Source organism: Hemicordylus capensis, chromosome 10 (genome assembly GCF_027244095.1).
Source record: "Hemicordylus capensis ecotype Gifberg chromosome 10, rHemCap1.1.pri, whole genome shotgun sequence".
NCBI lineage: Eukaryota > Metazoa > Chordata > Lepidosauria > Squamata > Cordylidae > Hemicordylus > Hemicordylus capensis.
The window spans coordinates 13,375,001-13,382,326 of record NC_069666.1 but is presented as its reverse complement, the minus strand read 5'-3'; the positions used below and the strand labels follow the sequence as shown (position 1 = coordinate 13,382,326).

At 49.8% G+C, this 7,326-nt stretch overlaps 1 protein-coding gene across 23 annotated transcripts in view; it reads left to right on the top strand.

The window, feature by feature from the left end:
• The first annotated feature begins 6,482 nt into the window (after positions 1-6,482).
• Positions 6,483-7,326, top strand: part of SEMA6D (semaphorin 6D) — a 410,879-nt gene continuing 410,035 nt past the window's right edge. For 14 of the 23 annotated variants that reach the window (XM_053272271.1, XM_053272269.1, XM_053272268.1 and 11 more), the window contains exon 1: positions 6,492-6,845. The gene's annotated coding sequence lies outside the window, so the exon portion shown is untranslated. Of the gene's footprint in view, positions 6,846-7,326 lie in introns of all 23 variants that reach the window. The other 9 variants (XR_008311419.1, XR_008311420.1, XM_053272291.1 and 6 more) reach the window with 3 other exon arrangements.

Here is a 7,326-nt window from a genome sequence, read left to right as displayed (position 1 = left end):
ACTTTGCCTGCACCTTTTGGTTGCCCTTTTCTGCATTCCTTCCAGCTCTACAGTATCCTAGATATCAGTTGACATTCCTTAAAATAAAATTTTTAAAATGGAGCCCCCCTCCCCCATTTCCTGGCACATATTCTTCACATATTCTGTACTCTGATTCCTAATTCATAGGATTTCTCAAAGAGGTAGCTACTCCCTTTATATTTTTGAAGAATTATTATCTGGGGGGAAAAGCCTTGGAAAAAAAATTACAAAAGCAGAGTGTATATAACTTATCTTGCTGTTACAGCCTGGTTTTACAACTCTTTGAAGTCAACAGGAAAACCTTGCATTGATTTTCATTTTTGCTGCAAGATGAAGTTAATAAATAATTGATCTTATTACAGATTGTAGCCAAATGTCTTACAAATGCTCTCCTTATGGAGTTACGATACCAGGTACGTTTATCCATAATCTCTGCAAGACCTCTTCAGTCTCCTTTTGCTTCTGCATGCCTTGTGTTGCCCAAAGCAATTAGAAACGTCAAGCAATTTTTAAAAGGGGGCTCGTTTTCTGTGAAAGTTTTTTTTAATCCAGTCGACCTGAAGGAAGCAGTCATTTCCTCATGTTCAGCATAGTATCCAGTGTTATCAGTACAACTCACTGCTTCTAATGTCTACCACTAGTCTTGTGGTAAGGTAAAGGTAAAATGTGCCCTCGAGTCGGTGTTGACTCCTGGTGCCTACCGAGCCCAGTAGTTGTCTTTGGTAGAATACAGGAGGGGTTTACCATGGCCTCCTCCCGTGCAGTATGAGATGATGCCTTTCAGCATCTTCCTATATTGCTGCTGCTCAAAATAGTACCAGTGAGGATTCAAACCAGCAACCTTCTGCTTGTTAGTCAAGCATTTCCCCGCTGCGCCACTTAAGGTGGACCTGGTCTTGTGGTAGCAAATATGAATTGTCCCCATTGCTAAGCAGGGTCTGCCCTGATTTGCATTTGAGTGGGAGACTACATGTGAGCCCTGGGAGATATGCCCCTTAGGGTTTGAGGCCACTCTGGGAAGATCATCTGTATGTTTGCATGCAGAAGGTTCCAAGTTCCTTCCCTGGAATCTCCAGGTAGGGACTGAGACTCCTGCCTGCAACTTTGGAGAAGTCACTGCCAGTCTGTGTGGACAATACTGAGCTACATGGATCAATAGCTTGACTCAGAATAAGACAGCCTCCTATGTTCCTAACCTAGGAATCGCAGTGACTTGAAAGTAGGTGTTCTGCTTTTATTACATTTAGCTGTAGTTGCCCAAGGGCCAGTTCCATCCAAATGCTTTCATGAATGGCATTCTCATTGTAGAATACTATGGTGCAACCTATTACTGTTATTTACTACTACTAAGGGTATTTATATACTGCTATTCAACTAAAGTCCTCAAAGCGGTTTTCATAGAAAAATAAATACATAAATGAAATGTCTCCCTGTCCCCAAAGGGCTCATAACCTAAAAAGAAATATAAGACAGACACCAGCAACAGCCACTGGAGGGATGTTGTGCTGGGGTTGGATAAGGCCAGTTGCTCTCCCCCTGGTAAATATGAGAATCGCCACTTTAAAAGGTGTCTCTTTGCTCAGTTAGCAGGTGTAGTTATAAACCAATTTTCAACAAAAAGCTTTTCACTCTACACATTATAAGAAATAGTCATAGGCCAAGGGGGCAACTCCACATCAAAGGGTCCCCACGATGAACCACCTCTGAATTGGTTTTCTTTCTCAACGTTGCACTTTATTTCCGATCTGATTACAATCGACTCATCCGCCTTTGCCTCAGGCGGATTACGGCTTCCCATCTCCATCCACAGTTTGCTTCTCCATGGCCAGTTGTCTCCTTGAGTTGGGTTACATGGATGCTTGGTTGTCTGGATTGCAAATTGGGCCAAACCTCCCAAGATCCTGTCCTCTTCTTTCTATCTCACACTATATGCACAAGGCAAGGCAGACTGCCAGGGAGGGGTGGAGCTGGAGAACCCCCAGGAGCTGGGGGCCTGGGTTCTTTCGCTCAGTTAGAGCTATGCCCCTGCCTATATTGCACCCCTATATTTTGGTGCGGGTCCATACTTTTATCCTCCTAGGCTTCTGAGCCTGTGTTTCATCATTAGTGGAAATCCAGCAGGGTGTGCACACCAGTTGCAACCCAGTGGCCTGTCTGAGTCCCAAATGCCCCCACACATGGCAGTAAAGTGTTAAGTTTCCTGTGTCTGTGGAATTCTGGAGAAAGGGGTCCTGTCATTCTGCCCATTTCCCCATGAGAACAAAGGTGTGGGGCGGGAGCGGCCTCCCGAGTTTTAAGCTGAACAGGAAATGCAGCGCAGAGGAAGACAAACAAAACAATTCATTTTTAAAAGGAAAATCTCTGCTTGATACCTTTCCCCCACAGCTAGGGCAAAGCACTCCTTTATTGATTGCCAAAGAAGAGCATTTGCAGTGTCAGCTGGGGATGGGGCGGGCGGGGGGCGGCGGCAGAGAGCTTGCTTGGAAAGGCTGTTGAATTCCCTGAGAAAGGGCCAAGGCAGCAAGTCAATGCTCCCTCATTATGGATGGTGTCCCTAAGCCTCCGATGAATAAAAAGCAGAGTGAATTGGATTGCATTGCAGAGAGGGCAAAAGAGGCAAGGAGGACTGGAAAAGACAAAGCAGGGAGGAGGAGCAGGAAGCTCAGGGGACGGCCGGGATTAAAGAGAGCACAAGAAGAGGAGGGAATCGAAAACAAACAATAGGTGGGCAGAAAAGCTGAGAGGCACAGGAAGGAGAGGAGGGGGAGGATTGTGAGGATCGCCAGGCCTGTGTTTGCAAAAGAGCACCGGGAGGACCGAGGCCCAGAAGACGAAAAAGGCAGGAAGGATAAAGAGAGATCCAAGAGAACAGGGCAGTGAATGGTAGGGAGCAGAGACCCTGGCAGGTTTTTCCCTCCCCCTCCCCGGCAACAGCAGGGGGAGGTAGAGAGTCTGGGGTAAATTCATGAAAACAATAGCCATTTCACACAGGTCGTTTTTAAAATTGCGCATTATTTGAGGATCTAGTAGAAGGATGCAGAACTTGTTGTTGGACTACAACTCCCATAATCCCAGATGATTGGCCACTGTAGTTGGGGACAATGGTATTTGTAGGAACATAGGAAGCGGCCATATACTGAGTCAGACCATTGGTCTATCTAGCTCAGTATTGTCTTCACAGACTGGCAGCGGCATCTCAAAGGTTGCAGGCCGGAATCTCTCTCAGCCCTATCTTGGAGATGCCACCAAGGAAGGAACCTGGAATCTACTGATGCTCTTCCCAGAGTGGCTCCATCCCTTGAGGGGAATATCTTGCAGTGCTCACACATGTAGTCTCCCATCCATATGCAACCAGGGCAGACCCTGCTTAGCTAAGGGGACAAGACATGCTTGCTACCACAAGACCAGCTCTATTGTAGACCCCCAATAGCTGGAGGGCTGAGGTTGTGCAGCCCTGATGTCGTATCCAAGGAAGGAAAAAAGCTTCCGGTGGGAGCAGAAAATGTCCTGCACAACTACTGGTTTAAAAAAAAAAAAATTATTCCCCCGCTGACCCGCCTTTGCATTTCAGTTCTGTCCAGGCTCAACAGTTCTGTATTGTAGACAATACTAAGCTAGATGGACCATGGACAGACTGAGTAGACAGCAGCTTCCTATGTCCCCATTAAACATTGAGGGATTTACTTTTTTTAGTAATGCATACGACCGCACTGTTAAACACTAATGAGCTGGAGTTTGCAATGTGAGATAAATGTTTACAGCAAAAAGATATCCTACACACACCCTTCTCAATGCTCCCCCAGAATTGCAGAACCAGGATGTGGTGGTTATTCCAGATTAAGGGATACAGATTAACAATTGCTAAGGCTGTCAGATGATGAACAATGTTTCTGTCAGTGACACTAACAGGTTTTAATTCATAGATTAATCTATCCATTTGCATGCTGTGGCAACCACCACCTTAGAAGAGGCACTCCCACTTTATTTTTGGATGGCTGGCATGTGCCATAATAGAAGCAGCGTTTCTTTCAGAGTGAAGGAGAAATACCTGCCATTTGCTGTTCTTACAAGTTCCAGCACTGGATGAAAATCTTCTTCTAAGATTGTGCATGCCATCTGCAGTTATTATAAATTATAAGAAGAGGCGAGTAAGAAGGGAGAATGCCTCTTCTAAGAGGATGCCTGCCATCTGCAGTTATAATGAGGCATTCCCACCTATGTGAGATTGAAAGCAGAATGCCTCTTCTAAGATGTTGTGTGCCATCTGCAATTATTATGAGGCATTCCCACCTGTGTGTGAGTGGAGAATGCCTCTTCTAAGATAGTGCTTGCCACCTGCAGTTATTATAAGAACAGGCATACCCACCTGTGTGAGAGTGAAGGGAGAATGTCTCTTCTAAGAGGATGCCTGCCATTTGCAGCTGCTGTGTTGTTACAAGTCCTTATATCAACACAATCATTAACTTCCCCCCCAACAATGCATTGCTTGATTGATTGAGAATGCCTTTTTATTTGAGTTTTAAAAAGGCTTTTAAAATAAATTGATCTAATCAATTAACCTGCTGGATATTGCAGCTGTTACACTGCCACCTCCTGGTTCTGCATCCATAACCACGACTATGGTGACAGTTCCACTTTGGCATCCTGGCTAATAGCCACTGATTGATAGAGGTGTGCGCCATGATTTTGTCTTAAAAGAGCATTAGGCAAAAACATGGAAGAAGCTTCCCTATGACCTTAGGGAACTTGCTAGCACGTATGGTGGTGGTGGTGATCAGTGGTATAGTAGAAGTCTTTTGTGCCACTCACCATTGCCACAAGATGTGGTAAAAAGTTCCCTAAGGTCATTATGCCTTGTGTGAATCAATGCTGCTTTCGTCTGTACTTAGTTAGGCATGTCCAACTTTGCATAGGCTTGCTTAATGTACCCTGTCATGTGTAGTTACACATGCCACAACCCACTGAACACAATCCCTTCAAAGTCCATGGTTTTATTAGGTCTGTAGCCCTAAGTAGGGATGTGCATGAACCACAGTTTGAGCACTTGTAGGGAAATTCGGCTGGGAACTTTAAGAAAAAAGAGAGCAGGTCCTTACTTCTCTCTGCCACCCCTTTCAGCTTCTTCCTGGGGTGGCATGCTTCCTAATAACCCCTGGCGCAGCACCAGCACACATATGGCATCCACGCATGCGCGGGCACCATTTGCATAGCCAGCCTGGTGTTGCTGACCACATAAATGGTGCGGTGGCACCACACTGGGGTGGTGTGGTGCCCCAGCAGGAAGGTGAATGGGAAAGCAGAGAACAGGCAAGGATCCGCTCTGCTTTTTCTTAAAGTTCCCAGTCGAATTTCCCTAAAAGTGCCCAACGTGTAGTTCATGCACATTTCTAACCCTAAGCAGTGTTAAAGACCAACAGGCTAGATCACACGGGTTCCCAACCAGTGGCACTCCAGATGTTGTTGAACTACAACCCCCATCACCCCAGCTACAATTTATTATGGTTCCAGCAACATCTGGCGGTGTACCACTGTTTGGGAATCATACTGAGACCAGACTCAGACCAAAAGAGCTGGTCTTGTGGTAGCAAACATGAATTGTCCTCTTTGCTAAGCAGGGTCTGTCCTGGTTTGGATCTGAATGGGAGACGACGTGTGAGCACTGTAAGATATTCCCTTTAGGGGATGGATGGAGCCGCTCTGTGAAGAGCATCTGCATGCTTGCATGCCGAAGGTTCCAGTTCCCTCCCTGGCATCTCCAGATAGGGCTGAGAGAGACTCCCGCCTGCAACCTTGGAGAAGCCAGCCACTGCCAGTCTGTGTCGACAATCCTGAGCTAGATGGACCAATGATGAGACTCGGTATAAGGCAGCTTCCTGTGTTCCTATATACCATTGATCCATCTAGCTCAGTATTGTCAACTCCGACTGGCAGCGGCTTCTCCAGGGTTGCCGGCAGGTCTCTCTCAGCCTTATCCCGGAGACACCAGGGAGGGAACTTGGAACCTCCTGCACGCAAGCTTGCAGCAGGCGCTCTTCCCAGAGCAGCCCCACCCCCTAAGGGGCATATCTCACAGGCATGTAGTCTCTCATTCCAATGCCAAACCAGGGTGGACCCTGCTTAGCAAAGAGGGCAATCCATAAGGGCCGCCAGGGGGCTTGCTCCGCCCAGAAGCAGGCTCTAAAACCCCCTGCTGCCTTCGCACGCGCAGCCCACAGCCAATCCTGCGCGGAAAAAACCATCACCCTTTTACGGGCTGTGGGAGCAGCCTTCAGAGCGCGGCTGCCAGTGCCTTGACTGCCTTCTTGGCCTCGGGGGCGCCTGACCGGCGCAGTAAGACCCCACTCACTGCCAGCTGCCTTGCCTCCCCCCCTCCCTCCTCCTGCGCGCGCGCAGCACAGCGCCCCGCGCCTTAGGCGCACCTCCACCTGTTGTCGCCTCTCCGCCTAAGCGGGCGTCGAAGTCTGCCCGGGAGCGCGGGGCGGGGGGAGGAAAAGAACCCTTCGCGCGCGGCTCGCGGGAGAGCGCATGCGGGCAAGGCGGGGGGGGGGCTCCCCTTTGCCTGCCTGCCGCAAATGGCTGTGGGAGGACCGAGGAGGCGGGAGCGGCTAAAGTGAAGCGGCGAGGGGAGCTCAGCTGGCGGGCAGAAGAGAGAGGACGAGCCCGCAGGCGAGAGGCGGAGCAGGAGCAACAGCAGCGCCGGCGAGGAGTCACAGAAGCGCAGGCTGCGCGCCGGGAGGTCCTGGGTGCGTCTGCTCCGGAGCCTCTCTAGCCCAGCCCAGCCCAGCCCCGCCGCCGGCTGCTGTTGGAGTCGGGCGTCGCTGCTGGTGAGCTCGTGCGGTGGGTGTGGCTGGCCGGGTGTGTGTGTGTGAGAGAGAGAGAGAGTCGGGGGGTGGCCCTGGGCTCCAGGAAGGCGGGGCCCGCGGGAACCTCTGGCTGCGTCGGCACCTGGGCTGCTGCTTGTCACGTGTGAACGCCTCCCGGAGCCCTGGCGCGCGTGTCTGCTGCCTCTCTCGCCCAGGAAGCGGGGCGCCGAGGGGAGGGCGAGGAGGGAGCCGTGACTTCTCCGCAAGAGTCCCTGGCATTCGGAGGGAAACTGCTCGGAGCAGCCCCACTGAAACCAAAAGGACCCGTCCTTGCCCCAAGTCGTCCCATTGGAATGACGGGGGGAAAATTGGGCATTGCGCCTTGCTTTGTTATCAGGCAATGTCTAATTTCTCCTTTTAATTCCACTGGGACGGCTTTGAGCAATTTCGGTGCCAGCCGTTAACATCGACAACAGACGCTGGGCTGGCTCTGTTGATGCTA